This window comes from Haliaeetus albicilla, chromosome 5 (assembly GCF_947461875.1).
Source record: "Haliaeetus albicilla chromosome 5, bHalAlb1.1, whole genome shotgun sequence".
Classification (NCBI taxonomy): domain Eukaryota; kingdom Metazoa; phylum Chordata; class Aves; order Accipitriformes; family Accipitridae; genus Haliaeetus; species Haliaeetus albicilla.
The window spans coordinates 38,772,355-38,793,446 of record NC_091487.1 but is presented as its reverse complement, the minus strand read 5'-3'; the positions used below and the strand labels follow the sequence as shown (position 1 = coordinate 38,793,446).

At 43.9% G+C, this 21,092-nt stretch overlaps 1 protein-coding gene across 4 annotated transcripts in view; it reads right to left on the bottom strand.

The window, feature by feature from the left end:
• The window catches only part of SUSD6 (sushi domain containing 6), an 89,376-nt gene that overhangs the window by 25,774 nt on the left and 42,510 nt on the right, over positions 1-21,092 (bottom strand). The window lies entirely within an intron of this gene.

Below are 21,092 nucleotides of genomic sequence, written 5' to 3'. Positions count from 1 at the left end.
ACATACCTTCAGGATACAGCAGAGCAAAACTCATCTCTGCCAGCAAGCGACAAGAGACCTGCTATTTAGCAGTGCCTCAGGAGGCTTAACTTGCTTGTGGATTTCCATATGACTACAAAACATTTCCACTCCCTAAACTTCAGCCTAGTACAGTAATCGGGTTCCTTTCTCCAATAAGGCCTTAAAAGTTCTTGCTACGGCAGTTTCCCAAAATAAGTCCCTGTTGTAGGCTCCAGCACGACCGCTCAAGCTCCAGATGACATGTCACCTGGCTGCTAACACTAACAGCAGCAGGAGTCCATTGCTCTCCCTCCACTGCGAGGTGGAACTCAGGAAGACACCACCAACCTACACAACCACCGGCTCCCCCTTACCCAAGAGGCCAGCTCATGCCTACCTTCTAACCCCAGTTCTGCTATGGTTTATTCTGAGACTTGACACAGATCTTTACAGAGTCAGGAATCTGCTCAAGAGGCAGTCCTAAACTCCGGGGTACACAGGAATCTCTGAAGTAAGAATTTTAGAGTTTAGAAAGAAGCCCTATCTTCTTACTTGTGCATGGGAAGATCCCTACACTAGCCAAGTCACTTTAAAGCTCTGCCCTGGTAGGCCTCCTTCGTTCACTAATGAGCCTTTTGCAGCTGATTCATTTTTCATCCTTTCAGCAGCAGCAGCTGTTGCCTCTGACTCAGCCTATCCAAAAAGTACTAATTTGGAAGTTTGGCCAGGGCTGATCTAGTAATGGCATGCACACAGGAAATCGCTTTGTGCTAAACATTGTTCCACTTTCATCTGTGTGGAAACTGAACTGGGAAGCTCAAAGCCCTAGGTTACTGAAGTTCCCCTCTGCAGTATGTCTACAGACAGCTTTACTAGGGAAAGGTGGGTTAGGACAGCAATCCTGCAACCTCCATGTGATACACCAACACACACTGGAGAATACTTTTTCATCCTGCCATTTCTCTTCTGACCTTCGGCTCTGTTCAGGACCATTGAACATATCAGAATCTAATATCTGGGCAGATTTGTTTGTCCTTTAAGAACGACTCATCTCTGTCATGGGACTTATCAGAACAAGCACTCAAATCATTTACCACTGGCTGGGCAGCAATGCAGAGTTATTAGTCCTGTCTCACTGGAAAGCCTCTCTTAATCACACTTCATATTTTCCCTCTAGATGTGGTTAGGTTAGCCGTAAATATTGGGTCACCTTTTTCTACCAGCTTTACAGTTCAGCATCACAAGCAACTTCTCTGCAGAGTCTGGCAGGAAAACAAAAATAGCCCCGCTTGAACACCCCCTCGAGTCATCCTATTCAAAGTGGGAGGCATCTCAGACTACAGAGTGACAGAAGTACTCCACATGGCAAACCTAGCTTTCCCAGAGACCACAAAGTCTTAGAGACTCCCAGTTATGCTGCAAGTTCAACCATTCTCAGCTACATTTTCTTGAACTGATTAGCTGATACAGACTCAATCCAGACTCTAATAATTCAAAAGCTCTAAGACACACAGAGTATAGTTGAAGAACTCAGCTTCAAAGCAAAATAAGAAGTTTCTTTTACTGAGAAGAGCTATGATATACCTTTCTAAATTGCCTAACACTTTAACAGCGTTGGGCAATTTAAGACCTTGTGAGGTGATAGTAGGAAAGGTGGTGTCAGACCCTGTGTAACCTGCACTGAAACTTCACAGCTATGCAGTATGTGGTCTTCTCTATTTACTGGCAATGTAAGTAATTCAGTGTTTATTGGAAAGAAGGGAGGTAACCCACTGAGGCTATCAATAAGCTTGCATGTGAAGCATGACTAGCAAGAGGCATAAAGATCTGGTGAGATGCTGCTGCTACTTTGAATTACCAGTCACAGAAGACACCATCACTTCTGGCAGAACAGGCAGAGTCCCACACATTCCACCCACTCAGATTCTGCTGGGGATCAAATGGCACATGGAAAGTAAATGGCAACTTAGTATAATCCTTACAAGGGCAGTATATAAAAGAATTCAGATTTTCGGCCACCTCCTTTGAGAAGACTGTCTTGTTGTACAGCTGTAATAGCTTCAAAGTGTTTGTTTTTATACCTCCATTTTCCCAGTACCTACCAACAGCTCTACACAACTCAATGGATATGAATTAGCAAATTGCCTAACAAGATGTATTAGCAAATTATCAAAAACATACCTAGCAGCAAACATGAAATCTTCCTTTCTGTCTTTCTAGCTCCTCATCCCAAACATGCACCAGGTAAACAAAGCCAAATTGAAACAAGCCATGATTGGGAAACTGTTCAAAAAACCAAGCTCCTTCCACAGCTGGCAAGAAAAGTGTTCAGAAAAGATGTGTAGAAGGAGTTCTCACCCTTTGAAATACTACTTGCCCTTTGATGCTTTCACTATAGCCATTGGAATCAAAGCACAGGCAAGTCAAAATATCCCGCTGAAAAAGCACATAATAAAAAAAGGTCAGAGGTAGCAACTGCCAAGACAGGACCCATTTGTAGCCCTAGATGCCTGACAAAAACATAAGAGATGAAATACCATTCTTTCCATTTGACATAAAAAGAGATTATAAAACATACAACCCAGTACAACTATTTTCAAAACAAAATCTGCAGGAAAGAGACCAGATCTCCTCAAGGACTGCTAAAATTCAAGGACTGCTAAAATTCAAGTCCTGCCTCTCTGCACTTTGCTGCTTTTGCGCAACAAGAAATACAAGACTTTGTATTTCTTTGCTTCTTATTTATATTCTAGGTTACCACCTAGAGAGGTTCTTTGTTCGCTAACAATTAAAATACCAAGTTAAAGCTTAAAAAAAAAAAGAAAGCAAATACTATCATAATGCTTTATTATGGGGTTGCTTTTGCTCCTTTCCTAGTGTTTTTTGAGCACAGCTGGCCTGAGAGATGCTCAAGAGCCTTGGAGACACACAACTCCAGCTCCTACCTACTGCCACAGAGCCATCCAAAACACATCCCACCACTGACTTAGAGGTTATGGATCCTTACACCAGAGGCTGAAATTTCAAAGACACTGCAGCTTAGTGGTTGGAACTCAGGCCTAGGCACCAGGGACCTAAGCCTAGAGACAGGCTCCACCGATAGCTAACCCAAGGTTTTGCCTCCCTTACTCAGTTCCCCTCTTCAGACGGCTTTCCTGCCTGCCTTTGTGAATATATGGTTTTAGGTAGTCCGGAGGGCCCAATGTGATGATTTAACAGTTCTTGTCACTAATGTAATTAATTTCAATGACAAAGATTTACAGATTAATTTGACTGCTTTAATATTTGTGTCTTCTTTTTCTATACAAAGAAAGCCAACACAGATGCAGGATTTCACAGTTCAGTAGTTCTTCCACACAGGTCTCTCCGGCCACGTATTTATTTCAACCTTTATTGCCATAAACAGAACTAACACATGGCTAGGGACACGTATGCTGCATTACCATCCTGCAGTGTCTGGTTTTAACTCAACAAGGCTGCTTTTATGCCAGTGGTTTTTTTTTTTTTTTATATTATTTGTGACATTTCATTAAGTTTCATTTATTGTTTTGAGGCACTTATTTGCTCAGCTCTCTCAAGTGGCTTCCTTCAGCTACATCTTATCTACACAGCATCATCAGTCATGTCAGAGCAGCTCTTGCTAAACCAGCAAGAGTATTTCTCAGGGCAACATACCTTTAAACAGGATAACAACAGTGTGAAAATGCTTGATTCAGTTTTGGCTGCGCAAAGTACCCAGAATCACACCTTGATGATAGCATTTTACCTGGATCACTCTTGACTTTGCCAGGCCAAGCCTGAACTACCATTTATTATCATTTCCTGCCAGCCAGACCTTGGGGTCTAGGACACTGCCTTATTGAAGAGACTGTTCCAGGCCAGGTTCTCCCAGCCAACTCAGTTGATTTGCAGACGCCGTTACAAAACCTTGTCTCCTTGAATACCATAAGAACCACAACAAAACCATTTTCATTTCTTGTTGCCCTCCTATGCACTTTCCATCCAGCATTTACAGCATTGAGTTGGAGAAATATCAAGTCCCTCTTCAGCGTCTTACAGTTTTGCCTCCTCCTTCCTTAAGTCCTACTGTTCCTCCTCACAGCCATCTTCCATCAAACATGCATGAGAAAATTCCTGCTCAGCTGCAGCATTCCCTCACATCAGACAATTTCAACTCCTGTTTCAGCTAACTAGCTCCATAAAAGAGATGGCGTGGTTAGCTGGGGTTCTGGGGTGTGTGTTGTTTTTGTTTGGGTTTTGTTCTTGTTTTGTTTTTTGGTTTTGTCATTCGGTGGTGTGGGTTGGTTTTGGTTTTTTGGTTGTTTTTTTTTAAGCATTTACCTGCAAGGACAGTTTTTGTACATTTCAGTGATATTTAAGTAAAAATGTTAGTGGATAATAACAGTATCCACTACATTACTACTTGCTCCTTTTTGTCTAGATTGTCAATCCAGCAGGACAAGATTTCAAATTTGGTTTCGAGAGCTGCAGAACCATCTTATCTTCACAGGGAGAGACAGAAGACTTATCAGAATGAAATGCTAACTTTACATTACAAAATGTTGTTATAATAGCTCAATTCTATGATATTCTGAGAAACAGGATGAGGTGGGAGGGCCAGGTTATTCCAAAAGATAAATAATTGTTTAAAGGAATGATTCATTTATTTATACATTCATAATTCCCTAGAACGTAAAAATCCCTTCCACTACTCTGGTCAACACAGCATATGTATGTATAGACACTGATCTAGCAGACAGATTTCACACCCACCTCCTTCTGACTCAGGCTTTGGAAGGGAGACATTAAGCAAGATCAACCAAGACAGTAGGAGAAGTTATAGCCCGCCAGCTAAAAACAACAACATAATCTTTCCCAAACCGTGCGAGAACAAAGCAGTTTCAAGAAGTTCCTTACACGGAAAAAAAGCATTTCAGATGCTCCCCAGGGAAGAATGCAGCAGAGGAAGCTGTTGCAGCATGCCTGAATGCCACAGGAAGCGCTCCGCTGAGCACAAATGGGGGTGGGAGATTCATGAGCGTTCCCAGCTTCTGCAGAGCTGGGGTCAGAGCGGGGAGGAATGCCAAGAACACCCTGGGGAGCCCTCACACTCACACAGCTGGATCCAGATCTGCCTCCCACATCATCACATGAGCACATGTGGTAGGAAGCAAGTATCTCAATCCCAGCTTTTCCCCAGTATCAGTGCTCCCATCTAATATCCCCTCAACCTAGGAAAAAAAACCCAAACAAAAGCATCTGGTTTTTTCCAGTAAGAGTGCTTATACTATCAAAAGCTTAAACCAGGGGAGGGCAGAGGTTATGCTACTCTTTTTCTCTGTGTTCTCTCACAAGAGGCTTCAGTGTTACTACCACTGCCAGGGTGAAGTTTCTGCAGCTAGATTTCTCACCCTCTACAGATTCAGCTGCTGAACCTGCCTTACACACACCTTCCCAGACCTCACTAGGCTTCTGCCCATCAAGCCTGGCTTCAGCCAGACGTCTACAGGCCCTGGGCACTGACTCAGCGAGACCCATTTCTGTGAAGAGGCAGTCACAAGCAGCTCACCTGACACTTTCAAGAAAAACACAAGACCCACAAGAACCCTCAACACATAGGGCACCCCATATCCTAAAAGCTGACCCCAGGCATGTTCCCAAGTCACATTTTCAGGGAGCTGAAGAAAGCACCTCTTGCATGAGGCTCCCCAGACAGAGGGTTCAATTCAGGCTCAGTAAGTTCTGAGGCACCAGACATCCACACAAGGCTGGCAGATACGGCACAGGGCTTTCAGGAGCCCTGTGTCCTTCCAGAAAGGCAGCTGAAGGGCAGGCCAGGTGTGCAGGCCATGGACTCCAGCCCACTCTCAGTCGCCGTGTCTACATCTGAACACTTCCTATGCTAACTAATTCAACATCCCTACTGCCCTTTCTAGACCATCATCTAGCCTTACCTCCATGTCCCCCACAGAATTCAGGGTCTCTCTATGCTCCATGAATTCCCTGAATTGCAAAGCCTCTCCTCCTCATTTAAATAGATGATTCACAACTTAATGCATTTTTTTTTTCTTCCTCCCTGCAGCAAACTGTTCAAATTTCTCCTATCACAGCCTCTGGATTGTAGTTCAGTAGAGAGGCAATAAACCACCGAGCATTATGGCCAGATGGAGTTTACCAGTTGACACAAATGAAGACCCCAGACACAGCAAAAGTAAACAGTACACAGATAGTGGTGCCCCTACACCAACTGTTTCCAAGATGCAGTAATTCTATGCCAGGCTACACCATGATGTTTCTTCAGCCGCTCAGGGGAGCTCAGTCTACCAGAGGGTTTGGTGAAAATGCCCGGACAGCGCTTATAGGGTTCTTGGTTGTGGAGTGAAAGCTTCCCATGTAACTTTGAGATCTCTTTACTGTATGGTTCAACCTCTTGCCAGTTGGTAAAGTTTCTCACACAAAGGAAATGGAAGACCCAAAGAAATCACGCTAAAAATAGCAGAAATACAGCCCCCCAGAGAGCCACACTTGGGAACTCTCCCAACTCTGTATGCAGAATCCTTGAGAACACTTAAATAACAGATACGGATGCCTCATGCCTGAGAACTAGTGGGAAAATCCAGCAGTGAGGGTGGTTATTTTGATGCTGATAAATTAGCATTCAGACCATAAAACAGAGTTCCAGAGAAAAACCAGGAGTCCACTTAATAAACCTATCAGTTACTATTCTGTAACTGATCTCTTTCACACCAATACAGAGAATTTCAGAGAACAGCACACACATTTAATCAGGAAGAATGAGCATTACAGGGGTAACAATGTCAACAGAAATTGGAGAGCTCCAAATCCAAACTTGATCACTTGGGTCAAGTTTGCTAGGAATACATGGTGTCTTGAACATAAACCATCTAAGAAGCCTATGGATCAACAGCAGGTATTACAAAGCCATTCTGATACTAAACACAGAAACAGTATCTCCTCTACCCAGAGCTTTCCTGGTTTTGTTTGTTTCCCCATCTCCTCCATCTGACTGGGGAAAATGGGATTTGAAGTCTTTTAGGGGAAGGAAATAACAGAAAACCCACTTAGTAGTAAGGCAACAGGCACTACAGAGCCATGTTTAGCTTGCAGCAGGGAGCTACCAGGACAAGAGGCAGTATAATGATTCCACAGCCCCTTCTTTCAAACTTGTGGTAATTTTCCTTTCTTCCAATCTCCTCCACCCCCATGCAATTTGCTCAGCACATGGGAGTTACTTCCTCTCACCAGATACATACCATCAAGCACAGACACTGTCAGAACTTTCTTTCCGTTGCCAACACAATTATAGTCAAAGACTGTTGCATTCAATTTCACAGTGCTGATCATGTTAGACAGCCTGCAGCGCCATCCTTTATTCTACCCCTTGTCCACCCCTGCCTTTTCTATTCACTTTTTAGAAAAGGCTACTTTAGCCACACTTAGGATCTCGGATGCTACTCATAAGAACAGCTATATTCTGGCAGTTGACATGGAAAGCAGAGGACAAGACTCCTAAGAGACAGCTTAGCCTCAGTGGAAAGTAGCACAAGTTTGGGAAAGAAGGGAGAAGCGTTAAAATTATCTACTTCCCAACTGGACTTCCTCATAACAATTTGTATCTTTCATCAGGGTATTAATGAAATGCTGAACAGCCCAATCTAAACTGAGAGTTCCTTTGTGAACCCTCCTCCCGAATCACTGCACACTGGCCAGAGCACGCAACTGGAGTTTGACCATACATCCTCCAACAAACACCACATTCCCTCTATGCATGCACACAAGAGCCTCCTAAAACCTCACAAGAGGATCTTACATTAGGATCAAAGTACAAAAAGCCCTTTTCCAAAACCTCTGGACTAGATCTTTTCACCAAATACCCAGGGATTTCAAAGTTACTGTTTCTAAAATACATGTTCAAGACTTAGCACTGCCAAGAAAAGATTTTCATTCTCCCAAAGGCCTACCCAGCAACAAACCTTAAAATAGGTTCTCAGTTCTTAAACTGATGCTACCATTGTGCAAGAGGCCATTTCGTGGCTAAACGCCATTATACTGTGTCAACTCCCACCAGAAGTAAAGGTGACTTCCCAAGAAGGAGAAACAGAATTTAATGTATGTAAAACTAGAGTGTTCCTCAAAAAAACAGAGCCACTGCTCTTCTCCATTCTCTTTTTCTTGGTATCCTGCCTGAGGACAAAGGCGGCAAAGGCCTCCCAAGCACTGGAAAAAGTCACCTTATGACACTGGACTTTTTTCTCCCCATTTTTCTTCCCAGTTGGTATGGCTTCATTAATAAGGTAGGTGGAGGTATCTGTCTTATATTAAATGCCATGATCTACTTTCATAGCCCTGCCCCCACAAGCATCAGAACTTAAAGCCATGAACACAAATCACAGCAACCTAGTTACTGCACATCAAAGCTGTCACTGTCACTCTTATTCTCAGGGTGGAAGAGACAATTAGACAGTTGACATTTACTTTTTAGCTCACAGGGTAAACAGAAACCAAGTCACAACATCTCTTCCACTGCTCCAGAAGGACACTGATCCCACGCTACCCTGTAACAACCACACTGCCAGGACTAGCATCCCTCCTGCAGTAACTCTACAGCAAAAAGCAAGCTACCCAACTGCACCTGTGTTTTCCTCTTATATAGCTGTGCTTTTTGAAGTTAACCCCTCCTGCTCCTCTTAAACTCCTCATCAGCAATGAAAGTCACCCCCATGTGCAGAACACACTCCAACAAGAGCATTCCTCCATAACAGATGAGGTTTGTAATCATGTACCTTATTATTTAGGGGCACATACCTCTGCCAATTACAGAAATTGCTTGCACTGGAAAGCAAAAACACATTTAAAGCTCCATTTTAACACAATTAAAGCAGTTCGAAAGTAAGAAGCTGTCATCATGTGGCAGGCAAAATTACATGGACTATTATTATGCGTTCTGAAGACCACTGTTTGGAAACTTCTAATCCCAGTCTAGCACATTTACTGGCAATAGATTTCCAGTCTAGACTGCAAAAAGCTCCTAGAAAAGTAGTTTTTCCATAATGCTCCATTCTGAGAGGTGGTCATGTGACTGTGGGTACAAAATTAGGACATATTAAGGGACCTGGCAGTCCTCAGCAAAAATGGTTAAAAACATTCAAAAAAAACCAATGTTCACAGCAATGGGAACATAACATGGAAATCCTCTTGAGCAATCACAGGCTACCAGTCTGAAGTGAGTTCCTGTCTAGAAGTGCAAAATACCTGCACAGACAAAATTATGTTGTAGTCAAAGGGATCTCTGGGGCTGCAGTAGCCCACAGGAACAGGAAGGATGGTTTTGCAAGAGGTGCTCCTAGGACAAGAATGAACAGCTACCTTTGTCTTACAGCATCTGTATTGGCTCCAGGCAGGGGACATGCTTGTTCCATGGCTGAGCACCTCACGAGACTGACCAAAACAAGGCATGTTGCTTTCAGACACTCCTCTTAATGATTTGACAAAAAGGGTCACTAAAAAAAACAAGAAACTGCCTCACCATTGCTGCATAAAACTGCTTTATTCAGCATACTATTTTCTAATGAATCATGCTCCAGGGTGCCCTCACACTGGGGTTCATGCTAATGCTGAAAATAACAGAAGGGCCTGTTGCTACTGGGCAAACTGGGAACGCAGAAGCATCTTTCCAGGTAGAATTGCAGCTAGAGAAGTAAGCTTTCCATCATTATTCGGGGCCCAGCCAGCTCTGACAACATGTCTGTTATCACAGAATTGGACAAGCTGGAAATATGAAGCCCTATTGCACTGCCGGTAGACTTTTAGTACAGGTAATTAGTATTGTCTGGGGGTACATACCCACCAAGAGGAAATGAAAAGGCATATGGCTCTACCTTGCCTTCCTGAAAAAACTCAGAATGGGCTGCCACCACTGCAAATTAAGGGAATGGATTTGTGCCTTCTTCCAAATGCTGCCTCAATCTGCTTACTAGTCAAGTAACCTTTGGAGAAAGATACCTTCAGTGTCTCTTCATGGATTTCCAGATGTTACTCAGTTGCTCTGTTACTCAGAGCAATCTCATGTTAGTCGTCATGGGAATTTTGCAGCTCTCCTTCAGTACCGTACTGCCTGCAAATTTAAGCAGCAAGATACTAAATCCCTCTTTCAGATTGTTAAACACACTGAGCAGGATTTTCAGCCGTGCTTGCGTGACTTGAGACATCCTCTCCCAACTGATTACTAGTGGGACACAAGTACTTTGGAAAATTTCATTTCATGGTAAATGTATCTTGACATCAGAGCCATCCCACCAGATATTTTCCCTAATTTAAAGAAGATGCAATGCTATTTTTCTTTGCTATTTACTTGCTTAGCTGCCGTATCACTTCACAAAGACCAGTTTAAGCTGACAAAAGAGCAAGCAATTTAGTGGAAACTAAATTATACCATCAAGAAGGGAGGAATTTCTGACACAAGCTTTATTATACAAAGATCCTGTTCTGGCATTCTGCCCCATCGTCTTTCTCCCACCTCATGCACTCTTGCTGCTTGTTACACAGAATCCCATTACCCTGTTCGACCATTTCCTTTCCATATTTGTCTCTATTTTATGCTGACAGGAACAAAAGAAAGAACAACTTTATTATAAGGATCTATTTGAAAGTCAGTATCTCACTTGCTTCCCCGCATTTAGAATTGCATCTTCTTGCCCTGGTTTCTCCCCTCCCAGTACATCAGAGGCATATTAATTCCGTTCTCTTAACATCTACAGACACAAAGCACTTGCAACAGGGGATATAGCAGTTAAGCTCTTACTCACATCTTCAATTATTTTTAGTGAATTGCCTCTTCTTCTTTTAAAATTTGCAGTCTTGTTAAAAGTACATTTGAAAAAACCCACAAGTTTGCTGCTAGCTATTTCCAAGTAATTAAATTCATTAATCCAAACAGGGAGCAAGGGAAATAAAACTACTTTCTCCTTCATGCTTTTTTCCCTTCCTCTTACTCTGTAATAATTATAAATGCTCTTATCCCACTAAATATTATGACCAGCACTTATTCATTGCATTTTTTTGCTGCCCTTATCTTTCTCTTGCAAGTCTTAAAACAGTAACTGCCTTGAAATTGGAAAGAATGACAGAGGGTTCCCCCCCAAGTAAATTTAAAATTTGATCAGACCCTCAGAAACCAGGCTGTTTGTTGTTTTCTGCATTCTTTAGTTCCTAGGTTTTTAGTTCACAGCATTCAGATTTACAGTTTTACTTTTTCTCCAGCCCTCTTCTACCATAATACTGAATGTTTCATTTCTATCATCACTACCAGAAAAGGTGTTTCAAAAAGAGGATGCAGAAACTCACACATCCCAAAACCAGCCACACAAAGATGCACAGTAGCTAAGTTTAACTGCACATTCAAAAGCCCGTGCAACTAGAGCTGGTTGCACAGCGACTCGGTGACTAACTTCCCAAGGAGACAGCTGGCAGATTTGCATCGCTGTGTCTGCTGGCACATTTGCAGAAACAGAAAAAAGGGGAGAACAAGACAGAGTGACCATAGTGACTTGTGGCTCTGCCACCCTGTGCTTTCTGTCCAGCTCACCTGAGGCACAGGGCACCCAAAAGCTCCACCTTCACTCAGTGCAGGTTCAACTGAGTATCTAATGTTTAAGGCACTCCATCCTTGTTGAAGTTTAGAGACAGATGTGTGCCCTACAGAAATAAGCAGATTAGAACAGGTATGGAGACCTGTATGGTAGAGTTAAAAATACACTGAATAAGCACAGACACCTTGTCAGCAGCCACCACACTCCTGGAAGGCCCTCCACGGTTCCTGTTTTCCACACAGAGAAGTTAAATGTCTCCCTTCCTCAGCACACCAAGTACCCTGCACCATGTTTACAGAGGAAACTGTACTTCTGCTCCTCCCTGATGCCCTGAGGGACAGCTTATCTATGGCCCAGGCTTGCCATCTCTCTGAGGAAGCGCTAAGCAGTTCTTCCAGCCGGTCTCCGGCTGTTTGTCCCTGCGCAGGAGCTGTGACTCACTGCAGGAGACCCGGGCTTGTGGCTGCTCCCAGCAGCGCCCAGAGCAAGGGACAGCCGTGACTCAAGCCAGCACTGCTTTGCAAAAACACTCGGTGAACTATGCCCTGTGCGAACACGCAAGAGAAGTCCTTACGGGCACACGCAAAGATTAAGGCCTGTGAGCACTTCAACCTACACATACAATAACATCTTTTCAAAACACATCTTTCCCTTCTTATTCAACAGTTCAATACAAACAGCACTAGCAATACTGCTCAGGACCAGGCTCTACGCAACCACCAGCATTTTCTGCTATGTGTCTTCCAACCGTGCTCACACAGTCAAGCCAAGGGGCTCCTATTTTGGATGCTGTGGGTCAGCTACTAATTTTAGGGCCCACACATGGTTGAAGAGGTTGCACAAAGTACTCTTGCCTGCCTCTGGTAGGCAAACAAGACAATTCCTTTTGTTCTCTTGCCCCAGGGACCAGACAACCAACCAGGCCTGACCCGTGACTTCTACAGCTAACGGAACAGGAGGGCAGATAGCAACCATAGGGGTTTTCCACTAGAGCCCAGCGTATGTAGGGCCTTAACGCAAGTTTCCAGCAGAAGCAGCATCAGAAAGGGAAAGTGAACTTAGTGAAAAACAAAAAACAACCCAATATTGATCTGAGGTGAGGGTAATGCAACAGAGTTGCAAGAGTCAGGAGTTAAGTTTCACTAGAGGAATTTTTGTTTTTAAACAAAGCCTTATAAAAATACAATAATTTTCCCAAGGAACCACCCTGAAATCCTGCGCCTGGGCACAGAAAGTGTTTTTCGGTACCAGAAGAGGTGTGGAAAGCAGACAATGAACAGGATGCATGAGCTGCCCATTTCCTTTGGTTGAAATACACAAGACAAACTAGTGTAATCACCTTAACTTCTTCCTGTAAGGATGACTTCAGGATACTTCTCTAGCATACAGTTGTGATCCCAACACAGACCCTTTAATTTAACTCTTCCATTAGGAAATTATCAGACAGTCATCCCAAATCAGCAAGAAGGAATGTTATCAGTGACAACTTCACATCTACCAGCCCACATTTAGGCTAATAAACAACCAGCTTCCTCCCAACAGCAACAACCCACTTTTAACATGGTGTGGCCACCTTCACCAACCCTTCAGGATCTACGGGGTGGGGGGGAAGCAGAGATAGCCAGAAAGCAGCTTTTCAAAACATCCTTCCCTCAGAACCTGGGGGCCATGGTAATCCCCTTTTTGAAATGCTAATGTCATTACAACCATAGCACCAGAAGACAAGCGGCAGGGCTTGGGTAACAGAGCCTCCGCTGTGCCCTTACACAGATGATTTAAGCTGGGCCTTTTATAACTCTCCTCCCCAAAGCTCCCTGCCCGGCATCATGCTTGACAGGAGCTGCAGCTGCCATCCGACCCTCCCGAGGAGCAGGGGTGGAAAGATCAAGCTGATGAATTCATGTGTGCGGGGCTGGGGCCCGGAGCGCAGCAGACACACACCGTGGCCTTGTGTTCTCCAAACACGCACGCAAGGACAAAGATGGGCTTAAGGAAGACTTGAAAAAAGGCGAAGCGAAAGGTCCCCAACTGCTCTCTGGCTACCGCTAAACAATTGCACGACAGTAAAAATCGTTACAGCTGGTCATTAAACTGGGCACAACAGATATTGGCATAGGAAAGCGTGGCTCAAAGAAATTCATCAACATAAATACATCTATCCTCATAGCCTCAGGAACGAGCTCAGCCTCGGGGAGGAATCCCTCCCATGCAGAAAGCTACTCCAAAGGGATGGAGAGCACTCAATTTCCCTGCAAAAGCAACTGGAACTAGTTGCTCTGGGGAGATCGTAGACCAGACTGGGCACCACAAGTTTCATCCTGCCACCATGCAACATATAACAACAGACAAATGGTTACCAGAAGGCTTTCTAGTTCTGTTTTCAATTTAGTGTTCAGTTTTCATTACCTCTGATACCAGTCAGGGCATCACCAGGGAAAAGTGACTTCAAGTAATGATTCTGTTTTAAATACTACAGAATTTGCTGCAAACGTGTTTCCTACAACTTACCATTTCCTACCACCTCCCAGAAAGCCTCCCACTACATGAGAAAAGGGAGACCATGAACCACAATGGCTGAGAAGTAAACCAAGTTTTACACCAAGTGAAATACAGGTCAACTGGAAAAGCAAGCTACAGACTGAAACAACATTTGCCTTTCACAAACACTGCTGTGATTACAGCAATTCCCACTTCACTATGAGATTGGGTGAAGGTACTCTTAACACCACAGAAATAACACATAAGAGTCCCAAATCCCTCCCCTGGAAAAGAAACAGGAACTATTTCACCTTGAAAGTTCAGTCATCCCACTGATGCTTAGGTGTCCTACCTATAGAGAAGTATCTGCGTTTAATGAGGATGCCAGCCTCTATGGCCACAGAAAGAAGAAAGGTGACAGACCGCTCTGGAAAGGGAGATGTGTTTGGTTTCATTTGTGCAGGGTGCACACTGGCAAACAGCTTTGAAATGCTGCCACCAAATCCAAAATTTTTTTTAAATTAAAACCACAAAAGCTTCAGTTCTGCAGGCACCTTCCCTTGGTGCTACTAACTAACCAATGTCAGGAGAAAAATTTCTTCCATTTAAAGCAACTGTCATGGTTTCAGCTGGGATAGAGTTAATTGTCTTTTGAGTAGCTGGTATAGTGTTACATTTTGGATTTAGTATGAGAATAACATTGATAACACACTGATGCTTTCAGTTGTCGCCAAGTAGTGTTTATACTACGTCAAGGATTGTTCAGCTTCTCATGCCCAGCCATCAAGAAGGCTGAAGGGGCACAAGAGGTTGGGAGGGGACACAACCAGGGCAGCTGACCCAAACTGGCCAAAGGGGTATTCCATACCATGGGATGTCATGCCCTGTATGTAAACTGGGGGGAGCTGGCTGGGGCAGGGAAGGGGGTGTGAAATCGCTGCGTCGGAACTAACTGGGCATCAGTCAGCAAACAGTGAGCAATTGCATTGGAATATACAAAACAAGTGATGCACAATTCTTTTATTATTATTGTCATTTTATTATTATCATTATTTTATTCCTTTCTGTCCTATTAAACTGTCTTACCTCAACCCATGAGTTTTACTTTTTTTTTATTCTCTCCCCCGTCCCACTGGGTGGGGGGACTGAGCAAGCGGCTGTGTGGTGCTTAGTTGCTGGCTGGGGTTAAACCACAACAGCAACTAATTAAGTTAAGAGTTCAGCAGGTGGAAACAGACTTAGCAATAGATGCTTCCCTGCTGTCAGCGGATGCAGAACAGACATTCATTATCATCCTCTCAAATCTCTTCACAGCACCTGACTCCTGACCTGCCTCAGACAAGTGACAGGTGGTATGTGGCAGAGGTACATGGTAAAATAGCATCCTGGTTTCGGCTGGGATAGAGTTAACTTTCTTTCTAGTAGCCAGTATAGTGTTGTGTTTTGGATTTAGTATGAGAAGAATGTTGATAACACACTGATGTTTTCAGTTGTTGCCAAGTAGTGTTTAGACTAAGTCAAGGATTTTTCAGCTTCTCATGCCCAGCCAGCAAGAAGGCTGGAGGGACACAAGTTGGGAGGGGATACAGCCAGGACAGCTGACCCAGACTGGCCAAAGGGGTATTCCATACCATGTGACATCATGCCCAGTATATAAACTGAGGCAAGTTGGCCTCGGGGGTGTGGATCACTGCTCGGGAACTAACTGGGCGTCAGTTGGCAAGTGGTGAGCAATTGCATTGTGCAACACTTGTTTTGTATATTCCAGTCCTTTTATTAGTATTATTGTCATTTTATTAGTTATGATTATCAGTATTAGTTTCTTCCTTTCTGTTTTATTAAACTGTTCTTATCTCAACCCATGAGTTTTACTTTTCCTATTCTCTCCCCCCTCCCACTGCATTGGGGGGAAGTGAGTGAGCAGCTGTGCGGTGCTTAGTTGCTGGCTGGGGTTAAACCATAACAAATAGTTAATTCTTTGCTCACCCTGACTGTAGTCAGAGAATGGATCTCCTCATAACACCCCTAATTAGCAGCTTCCACCAGTCTCTTTTGGTTTTACTGACAGCAAGAATCAAGGATGCTTAAAAGCAGCCCTACCTGTGTGCTGGATGACAGGCTACAACATCCCCTTTCCTCCATGCAGTCATACCACTGCCCACCCAAGGACTCAACTCTTACATGGGATCAGCTCATGACTGGAAAGAGCTGGTTAAAGCAGGACCAAACATGACCAAGGCAACACTGACAGGAAAAATAAAGGGAAAAAAACAAAAACCCAACAAAAACAGTGCTCTCAAAAGGTGCTCCAGCCCTGAGGAGTCTCCAGCCACAGCTGGAGGCACATGCCAAGTGGCAGTCAGTCCTCCAGGGTGCTAAGAGGCAGCAGAACTTCTCATAGGGGCTAAACTCTTCCAGCACAGTACCCATGCTGCAGGTCAGGTGTTTGCCCACCAGAGGCATTGCCTTAGGCCAGCAGAGAGTTATCTGGCCACCACTGCATGCACCTCCCCTCCCACACAGCAGAAGTGCACTGCCAGTCTTGTGATCTGCCTCAGACCAAACTTGGCAACTTGCTTCACTACCACTCCAGTGACACAAAATTGAACAAGGATCCTCTACCAACAGAGAGCTCAGCTCTGCCAGAACTGTATATCTCCCCCAGCTATTCCAAAAGTGGAGTCTAGCTTACTAAATGCCATGGAGGAAACCGCCACCATCAAAGCACAAATTGCCAACTTAAAGTTAACATTTCGGTATTTGAGAAGCAAATGCAAACAGATTCAAAGTGCGAAGGCCTGAAGGTTAAAATTATGCTAGCTCAAGGGCATCACATTTCTACATCACAGCAAGACTCATTTCTGCTTTGGGCTACTGGCAATAACATTTGCAACAAGACTAGCTTGTTGGGAAAGACAAAGAAGTGGAGGACTACAAGAATACAATTGGAAAAACAAACTTGCCACCTTCATGGATTTCATTAAGACTTGCACTCAAAGACAAACTCATCACTGCTTGTGACTATGTTCCAATTTTTCAGCTTACATATAAAAAATGAATAATTTCCTCAGTTGAGAGAAAAGTGACAGTTGAACCTAAACACTCAAATGATAAAGCCTTTATCTTTTCTTAGTATCTTATAACCTAAGTCAATTACACCCGAGAAAGCATTTACAATGAAGCCTGAAGGTTGTTCTCCAGGAGCATTCAAAGGTTACTTTTGCTAGGGAAAGCAAAACCAGTGACAGAATGGAAGTAGTACTAGCTTTAGGATAATACAGCACATTACAGTTACGGCCCTTTGCCGGGGCTAAAGAGAAGTAAAGATGTGCTGTAGCATAACACATGGTTCAGCACAAATCTGACAGTACTGGTCCTTTTCAAGAAGCAAGTCAGCAGGCCTAGAACTTGAACTACTGGAGACAGGTTACGCAGCAGGCGCATCTCCAGGACTCTGAGTTTCAAAGTCAGGTGCTCTGAAGGCAGGAGTGGAATGGGCCAGAGGAAGCCACGTTAGAAATCTACACTTCTCCCCTCCCAGCCACGAATTAAATCAACAGCTGTGGGTTTTGTATGACACACCAGAAGCATATTCCTAAAGGTCTCTGCAGCATCAGGTAAGTCTCCTGGAGATAAATCTCCAGGACACTGGTGGTCCAGAACAGAGGTAGCACCAGGAGTCCCTAACCCACTCTAATATAACTTCATCCACCTGGAAAGCATCACCATCAGCAGGGAGTGACACCGTGATGTTGACAAGGATCCAGGATACAGCAGCTTTAATAGGTTTATCTTGTTCACAGGAAGGGTTCCTCTAGAGTGGGTGTAGCAGCCAAAGAAATGCAGGATGGGGGAGAAGAGCAAAACAGCTTTTAACTATAAAACTGAACACAAACTAAGAAAAGCAGAACTTTCAAGTGGAAGTTTCTGCCATGTTCAGAGAAATATCCATGACTTTCTCAGAAATTCCTCCCTATGTCTTGTTTCACACACAGTTGCTATATGGTCCTTTGCAGTTTCTCTCCCCACCAGCTCCCCAGACATGGTGTTAGAGCACTTGTAGGCACAGTACTCCAGTAACTGGCATCTTCACCCTGCTCTGCTCCTGCCTTGAGGACATTCCTGCCTTGAAGCTTCAGTCCCTGGAGGGCACACACACTCTGTACCCCTCAAGTTCTTAAACTCTCTGTCAGTGTCTCATTAGTCAGTCCTGTTGCATATAGAAAAGCCTCAAAAGCCTGATGTTGTAAAGGCATATCCTTTATCCTCCTGCATTAAAACATTCTTACCTAACCATTAAAAAAAATAAACACACATATATATTTCTGCTAGAGTCCTTCCTCCCAAGGCCATACTATTCTCAACCATTCTAATCTGCTTGCATAACTAAAACACTACCTTCTCTCAGGACTTATGCTACTTAACCACCAAGCCACTAATTGCCTTTTTAAACCACCAGGATCTTTTTCACAACTCCACCTGTGGAAACCTTCACCTTCCTGTTTTGCTGCACTCCCCTGTCCCCCTCCTCTCCTTCATAGAATCTTATTCTCCTCTGATCCTCATTCACTTTCAATCTATTCTACCACCTTCCTACAAATCTCCATTCACTTCTAGGCCTTTTCTATGCCTGAAGAGTCTCCATATAGCTCAATTTCCTTCAAAATATTCTAGTTCTACCTAAACCAGAGAAACTTTGCCTGTTGTCTCAGCAGCTGACATCTCTGCTGAAAAAGAAGCAGAAGAAAATGCAAAGTCGCCTAAACAAAAACATTGGTAAGATCACAAACAGTTTTGTTTTCTTTCTGATGGATAGTTTTATGGGTGCCTAAGGGTATGTCTGACACAAAACTCGTTATACACCATGTTGGTCTTTTCTCAGGACATAGAAAATGTTCCTTCAAGCCAGAAAAGCATCAGCAGCCTCGGGCTTTCTGGTTATGACTCTGCACATGTCAAGCCTACCATGTTTCTTCCCTGAGAGTGGGTTGAAAACTCAAGACAATGTCCACCAGAGGTGCTTATCTCACTCTACAGCAAGGCAATATTCTTCAAATCAGACATGCTTCTCCCTTTACTAACAAAGTAAAAGATATATCTCAAAAGCAGCAGCAAAGTTTCTTTCTCCTCTCAAACAAGAAAGATCTTCCCCATTGAATTAAGATGACAGGCTAGACCTAAAATGCTGAGCCCACAGGATTTAAAGATGCTCTTTTGTTACCCTACTGTTCAATTCTTTGGCTTCTGCTTCCCCTGAAATGCTTCTTACCACACCAAGTGGATAAATGCACTTATCCTTACATTCATGGCATAGGCCCTACAGAGAAGGAAAGCAGGAGGCATCTCCATTCAGCACCAGCCAGGCCAAGGTACACAAGCAGGGAGGGAACATCCCCACAACCTCTTGAGATTAGGCAGTCTTCTCAGCACAGGAACTCCAAAAGTTCCCCTCCCCCTTCCATAATAAAAGGATCACTGCACTAGGCTGGGCCAAAAAGCTCATTCTATTCTTCAACAGTTTAGCAACAAGCCCCCTGGTAGCTCAATCCACCATCCTGTAACTCATCTAAGCAGCCTCATACCTAAGGTATTACTTCAAATCCCCTCAACATCTGGAAGCAAACAATTCGCCAGTCCTCCAACTCCAGTACAACACTTTGCAGAAGTGGAGCCTCAGGGGAATTCCTGCTTGCAGAGAAAGATGAACACTCCCCAGAGGTTCATTAAAAGGAAAAGTCTTTTAGATGCAGATCAGTACACACAGATAAGCAGGTACAACCTCTTGAGACAATGCCATAATCCGATCACTGGGTTCCAATTACTCTCATGAAGGTACCAGCATTTTTGAGCTTGCTGTTCAAGTGTCTTCAGCACCCTACCTTCACTCTTGACTATCAGTGGCTTGTTACCAGCAGTGTTTTAGCAATCCTCATCTAGACACAGATTGCTGGGTTTAACATAGGGCCCTGACAGACTCAGGCACAAAAGTTGAAGGCTCTACAGTCTACAGCTACCCACCTTGCCCTACCGCTTGTTTCCCCCTTACCACCCACGCAAGCGTGCTGAGGACGCATCTACTCCACAGCTTTACATACCACACACCAGCTATTCCAGCAGCATTTGCACTCACAGCCCAGGCTGAAGTTTGCCGCAGTTCCAGACCAAATTTACTTGTTCTGCCATCCCTGCTGCAGAGTCATTAATACCTGACAGCATGAACAGGAGGTGGTAACTGCTTGTGCTGCTACAGTTAAACATAAGAACTGGAGAAGCAATGGCAGATATGGGTTGCACAGATGAAAAACATTCAACATATCCTAAAAACATATAGCCTCAGTTGCAATGGTAACCAGTTTAGGACTCAAAAGGGACAGAAGCAGGAAAGGAATTGTCAAATGGCACAAAGTGATAGCAAGGAAACTTTCTTCTGTCCCGCTGTCAGGACTTTCCCCATGAGGCTAGGAATAAACACAAATTCCTCCCAAGTGATTGCTCAAGTAGATAAAGAGGAAGGACTCAGTGATAGAAGGAAGCTGCATAAGACGACAGACAAGCCTGTGTCTCCAACCTAGCAGGCAGCAGTCATCAAGGGACACCAGGATGGTGATGAATCAGAACCTGGACTTAAGTTCACAAATACTTTCTCTTGAAGAACAAATCATGCCATTCAGCACCCCTCCTGCTTCCCTCTACAGTGAAGCTCCTACCAGTTTCCATATTTCTCATTCCAGCCCAAGAAGCTAAGGTGAGTCAGACCAGACAACTCTTGAGTTATTTCCTAAAGCAGCTTATTTTCCTGCTAGCAACCACAGCTAAGAATTGAAAGCCCGTCAATACTAGGTGTATGTGATACCAGGCTTGCCAGGAGTAAAATTCAGACATTGGATAAAAATCCAGGATTCAGATGATTCCATCAGCTCTTCTCCCATCTCTCACTCCCTGAAGACCAAAATTTGGTAGGTGGTAAAACTTCCTTCCCATACCCTTAAATACTTCATTATGAAT